General features: G+C 58.5%; 1 protein-coding gene across 4 annotated transcripts in view; it reads left to right on the plus strand.

The window, feature by feature from the left end:
* The first annotated feature begins 2,402 nt into the window (after window positions 1–2,402).
* NLGN2 (neuroligin 2) overlaps window positions 2,403–14,648 on the plus strand; it is a 304,593-nt gene continuing 292,347 nt past the window's right edge. For 2 of the 4 annotated variants that reach the window (XM_063930694.1, XM_063930697.1), the window contains exon 1: window positions 2,403–2,632. The gene's annotated coding sequence lies outside the window, so the exon portion shown is untranslated. Of the gene's footprint in view, window positions 2,633–3,430; window positions 3,470–3,595; window positions 3,678–14,648 lie in introns of those variants that run through there. The other 2 variants (XM_063930696.1, XM_063930695.1) reach the window with 2 other exon arrangements.

Below are 14,648 nucleotides of genomic sequence, written 5' to 3' on the forward strand. Positions count from 1 at the left end.
ACCTTCCCGGGAACTGTGGGCCTGATTGCGAGGCGGACGTAAAGTGTCTGTAATTGCGGGATGCCAGACTTACCATATGCTACAGCCAGTAACCGTATAGCTAATGTGAGGAGGCAGAGGGTAGCGTCAGCACCCACTGCTGTTCCGCACAGAGCCACACTCCCATTCAGTCTCTGTAGTGTGGAACTCTGGCTGTGCACCACGGAATGTGCAGCATCACTTCTCTGCTCCATGGGCCTAATTCAGACCTGATCACAGCAGCAAATTTGTTAGCAGTTGGGCAAAACCATGTGCACTGCAGGTGGGGCAGATGTAACATGTGCAGAGAGAGTTAGATTTGGGTGGGTTATATTGTTTCTGTGCAGGGTAAATACTGGCTGCTTTATTTTTACGCTGCAAATTAGATTGCAGATTGAACACACCCCACCCAAATCCAACTCTCTCTGCACATGTTACATCTGCCTCCCCTGCACTGCACATGGTTTTGCCCAACTGCTAACAAAATTGCTGCTACGATCAGGTCTGTATTACCCCCATATATGGAGTTGTGCCCCGTATCGCCAACCATCAGTGCGCAATATTCTCTCACAATGAATTTACCAGGGCAACACAATAATCACCTGTAACTATGCCCCACCCCCCATAACATCTGTAATAAGGGCCCCCAGATATGACATCTGTAATAAGGGCCCCCAGATATGACATCTGTAATAAGGGCCCCCAGATATGACATCTGTAATAAGGGCCCCCCCAGATATGACATCTGTAATAAGACCCCAGATATGACATCTGTAATAAGGGCCCCCAGATATGGCATCTGTAATAAGACCCCCCAGATATGACATCTGTAATAAGGGCCCCCCAGATATGACATCTGTAATAAGACCCCCCAGATATGACATCTGTAATAAGGGCCCCCCAGATATGAGATCTGTAATAAGGCCCCCCCCAGATATGACATCTGTAATAAGCCCCCCCCCCCCCCCCAGATATGACATCTGTAATAAGGGCCCCCAGATATGACATCTGTAATAAGGCCCCCCCAGATATGACATCTGTAATAAGGGCCCCCAGATATGACATCTGTAATAAGGGCCCCCAGATATGACATCTGTAATAAGGCCCCCCCCAGATATGACATCTGTAATAAGGGCCCCCCCCAGATATGGCATCTGTAATAAGGTCCCCCCCAGATATGACATCTGTAATAAGTGCCCCCCCCCAAGATATGACATATGTAATAAGGGCCCCCAGATATGACATCTGTTATAAGGGGTCCCCCAGATATGACATCTGTAATAAAGCCCCCCCCCAGATATGACATCTGTAATAAGGGCCCCCAGATATGACATCTGCAATAAGGCCCCCCAGATATGCATCTGTAATAAGGGCCCCCCAGATATGACATCTGTAATAAGGGCCCCCCAGATATGACATCTGTAATAAGGGCCCCCAGATATGACATCTGTAATAAGGGCCCCCAGATATGACATCTGTAATAAGGGCCCCCCAGATATGACATCTGTAATAAGGCCCCCCAGATATGACATCTGTAATAAGGGCCCCCCAGATATGACATCTGTAATAAGGCCCCCCAGATATGCATCTGTAATAAGGGCCCCCCAGATATGACATCTGTAATAAGGGCCCCCAGATATGACATCTGTAATAAGGGCCCCCAGATATGACATCTGTAATAAGCCCCCCCAGATATGACATCTGTAATAAGCCCCCCCAGATATGACATCTGTAATAAGACCCCCCAGGTATGACATCTGTAATAAGCCCCCCAGATATGACATCTGTAATAAGGCCCCCCCAGATATGACATCTGTAATAAGCCCCCCAGATATGACATCTGTAATAAGGCCCCCCCAGATATGACATCTGTAATAAGCCCCCCAGATATGACATCTGTAATAAGCCCCCCAGATATGACATCTGTAATAAGACCCCCCAGATATGACATCTGTAATAAGCCCCCCAGATATGACATCTGTACTGAGGGACTATAGTTATGAAACCTCCATAAATGACAATGAATGCAGCAGACCCCCCAAAAGACACATTGATGCCCCCCCACCCCAGGACGGATCCCCCCAGAGATAGAGACCCCCGATCCGTACATCCGTGTGCTACAAGAACTGACATGGATGCCCTCTCCCCCCCCCTCAGGAGTGATCTGTGTAGTGATAGAGATGACATCAGTTCCAGCAGCCCCCCTATAAATTACAGCCGTAGTGGTGGCCCCCCCATAAACGCTCACACCCCAATAATAAGCAGGAGCAGGGGATTCCCCTGCTGTCCCCCCTGCTCACAATGCTCCTTCTCATCCCCCCCTGTAGACAATCTGCATTCTTCCTCTCCCCCCTCCTCCTCCTCCTCCTCCTCCTCCTCAACAAAATGGTTTTTCTTCTGGCAGAAGGAAGAGGCAGAGGCTGCTGATGGCTCGCCCGCGGTCCCTGCTCCCCTTCCTCCAGGATCTCAGCAGCATTCCTGCCTGGAGATGAGCTGACGGACAGCCGGAGCCAGCGGGGCACCTTTCCATGAGATTCCCACATCCCCTGCATCTTCCCGGGATCTGTCCTGTCCTCCATCTCCCCGTCTCCTGGATCTGTACCTGCTGTACGAGGTGAGGTGCAATGATATTATTCCCATCTGCTAAATCCCTGCTCCTTCTTCCCATCGTCAGCAAATCCTCCCCGAATGCATCCAATTTCCACGGAATAACGGCCACTTCTGACCTAGATTCCCAGGAATACATAAATTAGCGGCGAGGTTGGCACGCAGGGGCTTATGCTGATGTCTGGGAGTGGAATGTGGGGTGGCTATGGGGTTCTGGAGGTGCTGGCAGGAAAAATGTAGGGGGGTGCTGGGTTGCTCTGTGCCCTATTGACTTAACCCTTTGTGTGCTGGGAGAAGTGGTGGGGGCCAGCACAACACATGTCACTTTTATTTCACCTCATCCCCTATGCTGGCGCTATATAATAATAATGATGATGATGATGATGATGATGTGGGTGATGGAGACCCCCCATGTGGGGGCTGCTGCAGCAGCATGTGGGCTGGCAGGGGCAACAAGGCAACTGGGAGGGAAAATGTCAGGACTGAGGTCTCATTCATGCAATTATTCTTTCACGGAGGGAGGGGGCCTGGTGTCCCCAGAATGCCCCCCCCCCCCCCCCCCCTGAGCCTGACTCCTAACCCATACACTTGGCACACACAGGGGGGGCATCCAGCTCCCTGGCACTGCTTCTGCCATTTCTGTGCCTGCAGGTAAAATAATAATACACAGGGTCCCTAGAGAGATAGACGGAGCTACATCTGCACCAGCTGAGTGTGAGATAGAGGGGGGCAGAGAGTGGGGGGAGAGGGGGGGGGATCGTGCCTGGTGAGATGGGGGGGGGGGGGTGGAGGGATGATTGGCGAGATGGAGATGGGAGAGAATAGATGAACTGAGACATGTTTGGTGAGAAAGTACGGGTGAGATGGGGGGGATGGTCGGGGGGACGGAATAGGTTATGGGAGAGTAAAATTGGTAAAGGGGGGGTTTGGAGGAAGACAGATGATGCGAGAGGGGGAGGTGGAGGGCTGTAGAGGGATACATGGGCTGAGAGGACGATGGATGGTGGGAAAAAAAGGATGGAGATTGGATAAGAAGGAGACGGGGAAAGATGGTGAGTACCGGAGAGGGAGGGAGGACGGTGGGAGAGAAAGGGAAGGGGGGCGAGGGGATCGAGGGAGCGAGATGAGCAAGGATGCTGCAGCTATTATACAATTAATTGTAATTAAATTATATAATGCAGATTTTGGGATATCATAGAGAGCCGGCACCTGGGCCGGCCACACCACGGCATACATCCGCTGCATCTGTGTGGGGGCCATTCAGGAGAGGAGCCGTGCGGCCTTACTGCCCCCCAGATGCAGCTTCAGCGTTATAATGTGGGCTGTTATGTTCCACGCTGTGTGTGTGTGTGTGTGTGTGTGTGTGTGTGTGTGTATACTGTATATGTGTGTGTGTGTGTGTGTGTGTGTGTAGGGCACACGTCACACACACAGGCTGCACAGTGTGTCTGGCCTCATGAATATCAGTACACAGGGATACACGGCTTTGTGTCCTCGGTGTACGGTACACAGGGGCCGGTGGCGGCCAGGCTCCTGGTGGCTGCAGCGTTTAGCGGTAACGTACGGCGGCGCAGGATTGTGTAGGCCCTTTCCTGGGAGATGATGGAGCTCTCCTCAGACGTGGAGCTGGTGGATTACGTGTATGACAGATGTGTCGCCGGCCTGTGCAGTCACGTCCATTACTACGGCACATGGTGTTACGGTTCTCTGCCTCCATTACTCATGGCTGTGCCAGGCGCCCACAGAATACAGCGTCATGTGACCCTCGGCCTAAGGGGCGCCTGTACCCGGTGTAACGCTGGGAACACAGGTGAACGTCCCCTGATTGTATAGGTGTGTATGCGGTGCCGACGCAGGAGCACTAGCCGATAAACGCTCCTGCAACTGTCCGGACCTGGAAACCGAGCCCAAAGACAACAAGATAGAGGGCCACCGCCGGACAGCCGCTCACTGGACGATACGGCTGTCAGGGAGTCACCAGGCCCGTGTCCTGGGTGAGTCTGTGGCGGCAGCGCAGTGTTTACAGTAACTCTTGTCTGTGGTTGTTCTGAACGTGTCGGGTACGTAGGACGGGGGCTGTGACGTGGTAGTAGCGCCGGTCCCTGATACGCCGACTGGGATAGCGCTGTCCAGCACACAGCAATAGCGGAACACACAGAGGGGCTGGTGTGGGCCTGGGACAGACTGGGGTAGCGCTGTCCAGCACACAGCAATAGGAGAACACACAGAGGGGCTGGTGTGGGCCTGGGACAGACTGGGGTAGCGCTGTCCAGCACATAGCAATAGGGGAACACACAGAGGGGCTGGTGTGGGCCTGGGACAGACTGGGGTAGCGCTGTCCAGCACACAGCATTACAGGAACACACAGAGGGGCTGGTGTGGGCCTGTGACAGACTGGGGTAGCGCTGTCCAGCACACAGCAATAGAGCAACACACAGAGGGGCTGGTATGGGCCTGGGACAGACTGGGGTAGCGCTGTCCAGCACATAGCAATAGGGGAACACACAGAGGGGCTGGTGTGGGCCTGGGTCAGACTGGGGTAGCGCTGTCCAGCACACAGCAATAGGGGAACACACAGAGGGGCTCGTGTGGACCTGGGACAGACTGGGGTAGCGCTGTCCAGCACACAAGCAGCAATAGAGGAACACACAGAGGGGCTGGTGTGGGCCTGGGACAGACTGGGGTAGCGCTGTCCAGCACACAGCAATAGAGGAACACACATAGAGGGGCTGGTGTGAGCCTGGGACAGACTGGGGTAGCGCTGTCCAGCACACAGCAATAGGGGAACACACAGAGGGGCTGGTGTGGGCCTGGGACAGATTGGGGTAGCGCTGTCCAGCACACAGCAATAGGGGAACACACAGAGGGGCTGGTGTGGGCCTGGGACAGACTGGGGTAGCGCTGTCCAGCACACAGCAATAGGGGAACACACAGAGGGGCTGGTGTGGGCCTGGGACAGACTGGGGTAGCGCTGTCCAGCACACAGCAATAGGGGAACACACAGAGGGGCTGGTGTGGGCCTGGGACAGACTGGGGTAGCGCTGTCCAGCACACAGCAATAGGGGAAGACACAGAGGGGCTGGTGTGGGCCTGGGACAGACTGGGGTAGCGCTGTCCAGCACATAAGCAGCAATAGGGGAACACACAGAGGGGCTGGTGTGAGCCTGGGACAGACTGGGGTAGCGCTGTCCAGCACACAGCAATAGGGGAACACACAGAGGGGCTGGTGTGGGCCTGGGACAGACTGGGGTAGCGCTGTCCAGCACATAGCAATAGAGGAACACACAGAGGGGCTGGTGTGGGCCTGGGACAGACTGGGGTAACGCTGTCCAGCACACAGCAATAGGAGAACACACAGAGGGGCTGGTGTGGGCCTGGGACAGACTGGGGTAGCGCTGTCCAGCACACAGCAATAGGGGAACACACAGAGGGGCTGGTGTGGGCCTGGGACAGACTGGGGTAGCGCTGTCCAGCACACAGCAATAGGGGAACACACAGAGGGGCTGGTGTGGGCCTGGGACAGACTGGGGTAGCGCTGTCCAGCACACAGCAATAGGGGAACACAGAGAGGGGCTGGTGTGGGCCTGGGACAGACTGGGGTAGCGCTGTCCAGCACACAGCAACAGGGGAACACACAGAGGGGCTGGTGTGGGCCTGGGACAGACTGGGGTAGCGCTGTCCAGCACACAGCAATAGGGGAACACACAGAGGGGCTGATGTGGGCCTGGGACAGACTGGGGTAACGCTGTCCAGCACACAAGCAGCAATAGAGGAACACACAGAGGGGCTGGTGTGGGCCTGGGACAGACTGGGGTAGCGCTGTCCAGCACACAGCAATAGGGGAACACACAGAGGGGCTGGTGTGGGCCTGGGACAGACTGGGGTAGCGCTGTCCAGCACACAGCAATAGGGGAACACACAGAGGGGCTGATGTGGGCCTGGGACAGACTGGGGTAACGCTGTCCAGCACACAAGCAGCAATAGAGGAACACACAGAGGGGCTGGTGTGGGCCTGGGACAGACTGGGGTAGCGCTGTCCAGCACACAGCAATAGGGGAACACACAGAGGGGCTGGTGTGGGCCTGGGACAGACTGGGGTAGCGCTGTCCAGCACATAGCAATAGAGGAACACAAAGAGGGGCTGGTGTGGGCCTGGGACAGACTGGGGTAACGCTGTCCAGCACACAGCAATAGGAGAACACACAGAGGGGCTGGTGTGGGCCTGGGACAGACTGGGGTAGCGCTGTCCAGCACACAGCAATAGGGGAACACACAGAGGGGCTGGTGTGGGCCTGGGATAGACTGGGGTAGCGCTGTCCAGCACACAGCAATAGGGGAACACACAGAGGGGCTGGTGTGGGCCTGGGACAGACTGGGGTAGCGCTGTCCAGCACACAGCAATAGGGGAACACACAGAGGGGCTGGTGTGGGCCTGGGACAGACTGGGGTAGCGCTGTCCAGCACACAGCAACAGGGGAACACACAGAGGGGCTGGTGTGGGCCTGGGACAGACTGGGGTAGCGCTGTCCAGCACACAGCAACAGGGGAACACAGCAATAGGGGAACACACAGAGGGGCTGGTGTGGGCCTGGGACAGACTGGGGTAGCGCTGTCCAGCACACAGCAATAGGGGAACACACAGAGGGGCTGGTGTGGGCCTGGGACAGACTGGGGTAGCGCTGTCCAGCACATAGCAATAGAGGAACACACAGAGGGGCTGGTGTGGGCCTGGGACAGACTGGGGTAGCGCTGTCCAGCACACAGCAATAGGGGAAGACACAGAGAGGCTGGTGTGGGCCTGGGACAGACTGGGGTAGCGCTGTCCAGCACATAAGCAGCAATAGGGGAACACACAGAGGGGCTGGTGTGAGCCTGGGACAGACTGGGGTAGCGCTGTCCAGCACACAGCAATAGGGGAACACACAGAGGGGCTGGTGTGGGCCTGGGACAGACTGGGGTAGCGCTGTCCAGCACATAGCAATAGAGGAATACACAGAGGGGCTGGTGTGGGCCTGGGACAGACTGGGGTAGCGCTGTCCAGCACACAGCAATAGGAGAACACACAGAGGGGCTGGTGTGGGCCTGGGACAGACTGGGGTAGCGCTGTCCAGCACATAGCAATTTAGGAACACACAGAGGGGCTGGTGTGGGCCTGGGACAGACTGGGGTAGCGCTGTCCAGCACACAGCAAAAGGGGAACACACAGAGGGGCTGGTGTGGGCCTGGGACAGACTGGGGTAGCGCTGTCCAGCACACAGCAACAGGGGAACACAGCAATAGGGGAACACACAGAGGGGCTGGTGTGGGCCTGGGACAGACTGGGGTAGCGCTGTCCAGCACACAGCAATAGGGGAACACACAGAGGGGCTGGTGTGGGCCTGGGACAGACTGGGGTAGCGCTGTCCAGCACACAGCAATAGGGGGACACACAGAGGGGCTGGTGTGGGCCTGGGACAGACTGGGGTAGCGCTGTCCAGCACACAGCAACAGGGGAACACAGCAATAGGGGAACACACAGAGGGGCTGGTGTGGGCCTGGGACAGACTGGGGTAGCGCTGTCCAGCACACAGCAATAGGGGAACACCCAGAGGGGCTGGTGTGGGCCTGGGACAGACTGGGGTAGCGCTGTCCAGCACATAGCAATAGAGGAATACACAGAGGGGCTGGTGTGGGCCTGGGACAGACTGGGGTAGCGCTGTCCAGCACACAGCAATAGGAGAACACACAGAGGGGCTGGTGTGGGCCTGGGACAGACTGGGGTAGCGCTGTCCAGCACATAGCAATAGAGGAACACACAGAGGGGCTGGTGTGGGCCTGGGACAGACTGGGGTAGCGCTGTCCAGCACATAGCAATAGGGGAACACACAGAGGGGCTGGTGTGGGCCTGGGACAGACTGGGGTAGCGCTGTCCAGCACACAGCAATAGGGGAAGACACAGAGGGGCTGGTGTGGGCCTGGGACAGACTGGGGTAGCGCTGTCCAGCACATAAGCAGCAATAGGGGAACACACAGAGGGGCTGGTGTGGGACTGGGACAGACTGGGGTAGCGCTGTCCAGCACACAGCAATAGAGGAACACACAGAGGGGCTGGTGTGGGCCTGGGACAGACTGGGGTAGCGCTGTCCAGCACACAGCAATAGGGGAACACACAGAGGGGCTGGTGTGGGCCTGGGACAGATTGGGGTAGCGCTGTCCAGCACACAGCAATAGGGGAACACACAGAGGGGCTGGTGTGGGCCTGGGACAGACTGGGGTAGCGCTGTCCAGCACACAGCAATAGGGGAAGACACAGAGGGGCTGGTGTGGGCCTGGGACAGACTGGGGTAGCGCTGTCCAGCACATAAGCAGCAATAGGGGAATACACAGAGGGGCTGGTGCGAGCCTGGGACAGACTGGGGTAGCGCTGTCCAGCACACAGCAATAGGGGAACACACAGCGGGGCAGGTGTGGGCCTGGGACAGACTGGGGTAGCACTGTCCAGCACACAGCAATAGAGGAACACACAGAGGGGCTGGTGTGGGCATGGGACAGACTGGGGTAGCGCTGTCCAGCACACAGCAATAGGAGAACACACAGAGGGGCTGGTGTGGGCCTGGGACAGACTGGGGTAGCACTGTCCAGCACACAGCAATAGGGGAACACACAGAGGGGCTGGTGTGGGCCTGGGACAGACTGGGGTAGCGCTGTCCAGCACACAGCAATAGGGAAACACACAGAGGGGCTGGTGTGGGCCTGGGACAGACTGGGGTAGCGCTGTCCAGCACACAGCAACAGGGGAACACAGCAATAGGGGAACACACAGAGGGGCTGGTGTGGGCCTGGGACAGACTGGGGTAGCGCTGTCCAGCACACAGCAATAGGGGAACACACAGAGGGGCTGGTGTGGGCCTGGGACAGACTGGGGTAGCGCTGTCCAGCACATAGCAATAGAGGAATACACAGAGGGGCTGGTGTGGGCCTGGGACAGACTGGGGTAGCGCTGTCCAGCACACAGCAATAGGAGAACACACAGAGGGGCTGGTGTGGGCCTGGGACAGACTGGGGTAGCGCTGTCCAGCACACAGCAATAGGGGAACACACAGAGGGGCTGGTGTGGGCCTGGGACAGACTGGGGTAGCGCTGTCCAGCACACAGCAATAGGGGAACACACAGAGGGGCTGGTGTGGGCCTGGGACAGACTGGGGTAACGCTGTCTAGCACACAAGCAGCAATAGAGGAACACACAGAGTGGCTGGTGTGGGCCTGGGACAGACTGGGGTAGCGCTGTCCAGAACACAGCAATAGGGGAACACACAGAGGGGCTGGTGTGGGCCTGGGACAGACTGGGGTAGCGCTGTCCAGCACACAGCAATAGAGGAACACACAGAGGGGCTGGTGTGTGCCTGGGACAGACTGGGGTAGCGCTGTCCAGCACACAGCAATAGGGGAACACACAGAGGGGCTGGTGTGGGCCTGGGACAGACTGGGGTAGCGCTGTCCAGCACACAGCAATAGGGGAACACACAGAGGGGCTGGTGTGGGCCTGGGACAGACTGGGGTAGCGCTGTCCAGCACATAGCAATAGAGGAACACACAGAGGGGCTGGTGTGGGCCTGGGACAGACTGGGGTAGCGCTGTCCAGCACACAGCAATAGGGGAACACACAGAGGGGCTGGTGTGGGCCTGGGACAGACTGGGATAGCGCTGTCCAGCACATAGCAATAGAGGAATACACAGAGGGGCTGGTGTGGGCCTTGGACAGACTGGGATAGCGCTGTCCAGCACACAGCAATAGAGGAACACACAGAGGGGCTGGTGTGGGCCTGGGACAGACTGGGATAGCGCTGTCCAGCACATAGCAATAGAGGAATACACAGAGGGGCTGGTGTGGGCCTGGGACAGACTGGGGTAGCGCTGTCCAGCACACAGCAATAGGAGAACACACAGAGGGGCTGGTGTGGGCCTGGGACAGACTGGGGTAGCGCTGTCCAGCACACAGCAATAGGGGAACACACAGAGGGGCTGGTGTGGGCCTGGGACAGACTGGGGTAGCGCTGTCCAGCACACAAGCAGCAATAGAGGAACACACAGAGTGGCTGGTGTGGGCCTGGGACAGACTGGGGTAGCGCTGTCCAGCACACAAGCAGCAATAGAGGAACACACAGAGGGGCTGGTGTGAGCCTGGGACAGACTGGGGTAGCGCTGTCCAGCACACAGCAATAGGGGAACACACAGAGGGGCTGATGTGGGCCTGGGACAGACTGGGGTAACGCTGTCCAGCACACAAGCAGCAATAGAGGAACACACAGAGTGGCTGGTGTGGGCCTGGGACAGACTGGGGTAGCGCTGTCCAGCACACAGCAGTAGGGGAACACACAGAGGGGCTGGTGTGGGCCTGGGACAGACTGGGGTAGCGCTGTCCAGCACACAGCAATATAGGAACACACAGAGGGGCTGGTGTGGGCCTGGGACAGACTGGGGTAGCGCTGTCCAGCACACAGCAATAGGGGAACACACAGAGGGGCTGGTGTGGGCCTGGGACAGACTGGGGTAGCGCTGTCCAGCACACAGCAATAGGGGAACACACAGAGGGGCTGGTGTGGGCCTGGGACAGACTGGGGTAGCGCTGTCCAGCACATAGCAATAGAGGAACACACAGAGGGGCTGGTGTGGGCCTGGGACAGACTGGTGTAGCGCTGTCCAGCACACAGCAATAGGGGAACACACAGAGGGGCTGGTGTGGGCCTGGGACAGACTGGGGTAGCGCTGTCCAGCACATAGCAATAGAGGAACACACAGAGAGGCTGGTGTGGGCCTGGGACAGACTGGGGTAGCGCTGTCCAGCACACAGCAATAGGGGAACACACAGAGGGGCTGGTGTGGGCCTGGGACAGACTGGGGTAGCGCTGTCCAGCACATAGCAATAGAGGAACACACAGAGGGGCTGGTGTGGGCCTGGGGCAGACTGGGGTAGCGCTGTCCAGCACACAGCAATAGGGGAACACACAGAGGGGCTGGTGTGGGCCTGGGACAGACTGGGGTAGCGCTGTCCAGCACACAGTAATAGAGGAACACACAGAGGGGCTGGTGTGGGCCTGGGACAGACTGGGGTAGCGCTGTCCAGCACACAGCAATAGAGGAACACACAGAGGGTCTGGTGTGGGCCTGGGACAGACTGGGGTAGCGCTGTCCAGCACACAGCAATAGAGGAACACACAGAGGGGCTGGTGTGGGCCTGGGACAGACTGGGGTAGCGCTGTCCAGCACATAGCAATAGAGGAACACACAGAGGGGCTGGTGTGGGCCTGGGACAGACTGGGGTAGCGCTGTCCAGCACACAGCAATAGGGGAACACACAGAGGGGCTGGTGTGGGCCTGGGACAGACTGGGGTAGCGCTGTCCAGCACACAGCAATAGGAGAACACACAGAGGGGCTGGTGTGGGCCTGGGATAGACTGGGGTAGCGCTGTCCAGCACATAGCAATAGAGGAACACACAGAGGGGCTGGTGTGGGCCTGGGACAGACTGGGGTAGCGCTGTCCAGCACATAGCAATAGAGGAACACACAGAGGGGCTGGTGTGGGCCTGGGACAGACTGGGGTAGCGCTGTCCAGCACACAGCAATAGGGGAACACACAGAGGGGCTGGTGTGGGCCTGGGACAGACTGGGGTAGCGCTGTCCAGCACACAGCAATAGGGGAACACACAGAGGGGCTGGTGTGGGCCTGGGACAGACTGGGGTAGCGCTGTCCAGCACTCTGCAATAGGGGAACACACAGAGGGGCTGGTGTGGGCCTGGGACAGACTGGGGTAGCGCTGTCCAGCACACAGCAATAGGGGAACACACAGAGGGGCTGGTGTGGGCCTGGGACAGACTGGGGTAGCGCTGTCCAGCACACAGCAATAGGGGAACACACAGAGGGGCTGGTGTGGGCCTGGGACAGACTGGGGTAGCGCTGTCCAGCACACAGCAATAGGGGAACACACAGAGGGGCTGGTGTGGGCCTGGGACAGACTGGGGTAGCGCTGTCCAGCACATAGCAATAGGGGAACACACAGAGGGGCTGGTGTGGGCCTGGGACAGACTGGGGTAGCGCTGTCCAGCACACAGCAATAGCGGAACACACAGAGGGGCTGGTGTGGGCCTGGGACAGACTGGGGTAGCGCTGTCCAGCACACAGCAATAGGGGAACACACAGAGGGGCTGGTGTGGGCCTGGGACAGACTGGGGTAGCGCTGTCCAGCACACAGCAATAGGGGAACACACAGAGGGGCTGGTGTGGGCCTGGGACAGATTGGGGTAGCGCTGTCCAGCACACAGCAATAGGGGAACACACAGAGGGGCTGGTGTGGGCCTGGGACAGACTGGGGTAGCGCTGTCCAGCACACAGCAATAGGGGAACACACAGAGGTGCTGGTGTGGGCCTGGGACAGACTGGGGTAGCGCTGTCCAGCACACAGCAACAGGGGAACACAGCAATAGGGGAACACACAGAGGGGCTGGTGTGGGCCTGGGACAGACTGGGGTAGCGCTGTCCAGCACACAGCAATAGGGGAAGACACAGAGGGGCTGGTGTGGGCCTGGGACAGACTGGGGTAGCGCTGTCCAGCACATAGCAATAGAGGAACACACAGAGGGGCTGGTGTGGGCCTGGGACAGACTGGGGTAGCGCTGTCCAGCACACAGCAATAGGGGAAGACACAGAGGGGCTGGTGTGGGCCTGGGACAGACTGGGGTAGCGCTGTCCAGCACATAAGTAGCAATAGGGGAATACACAGAGGGGCTGGTGCGAGCCTGGGACAGACTGGGGTAGCGCTGTCCAGCACACAGCAATAGGGGAACACACAGCGGGGCTGGTGTGGGCCTGGGACAGACTGGGGTAGCGCTGTCCAGCACATAGCAATAGAGGAACACACAGAGGGGCTGGTGTGGGCATGGGACAGACTGGGGTAGCGCTGTCCAGCACACAGCAATAGGAGAACACACAGAGGGGCTGGTGTGGGCCTGGGACAGACTGGGGTAGCACTGTCCAGCACACAGCAATAGGGGAACACACAGAGGGGCTGGTGTGGGCCTGGGACAGACTGGGGTAGCGCTGTCCAGCACACAGCAATAGGGAAACACACAGAGGGGCTGGTGTGGGCCTGGGACAGACTGGGGTAGCGCTGTCCAGCACACAGCAACAGGGGAACACAGCAATAGGGGAACACACAGAGGGGCTGGTGTGGCCCTGGGACAGACTGGGGTAGCGCTGTCCAGCACACAGCAATAGGGGAACACACAGAGGGGCTGGTGTGGGCCTGGGACAGACTGGGGTAGCGCTGTCCAGCACATAGCAATAGAGGAATACACAGAGGGGCTGGTGTGGGCCTGGGACAGACTGGGGTAGCGCTGTCCAGCACACAGCAATAGGAGAACACACAGAGGGGCTGGTGTGGGCCTGGGACAGACTGGGGTAGCGCTGTCCAGCACACAGCAATAGGGGAACACACAGAGGGGCTGGTGTGGGCCTGGGACAGACTGGGGTAGCGCTGTCCAGCACACAGCAATAGGGGAACACACAGAGGGGCTGGTGTGGGCCTGGGACAGACTGGGGTAACGCTGTCTAGCACACAAGCAGCAATAGAGGAACACACAGAGTGGCTGGTGTGGGCCTGGGACAGACTGGGGTAGCGCTGTCCAGCACACAGCAATAGGGGAACACACAGAGGGGCTGGTGTGGGCCTGGGACAGACTGGGGTAGCGCTGTCCAGCACACAGCAATAGAGGAACACACAGAGGGGCTGGTGTGTGCCTGGGACAGACTGGGGTAGCGCTGTCCAGCACACAGCAATAGGGGAACACACAGAGGGGCTGGTGTGGGCCTGGGACAGACTGGGGTAGCGCTGTCCAGCACACAGCAATAGGGGAACACACAGAGGGGCTGGTGTGGGCCTGGGACAGACTGGGGTAGCGCTGTCCAGCACATAGCAATAGAGGAACACACAGAGGGGCTGGTGTGGGCCTGGGACAGACTGGGGTAGCGCTGTCCAGCACACAGCAA

This window comes from Pseudophryne corroboree, chromosome 6, assembly GCF_028390025.1.
Source record: "Pseudophryne corroboree isolate aPseCor3 chromosome 6, aPseCor3.hap2, whole genome shotgun sequence".
NCBI classification, from domain to species: Eukaryota; Metazoa; Chordata; class Amphibia; order Anura; family Myobatrachidae; genus Pseudophryne; species Pseudophryne corroboree.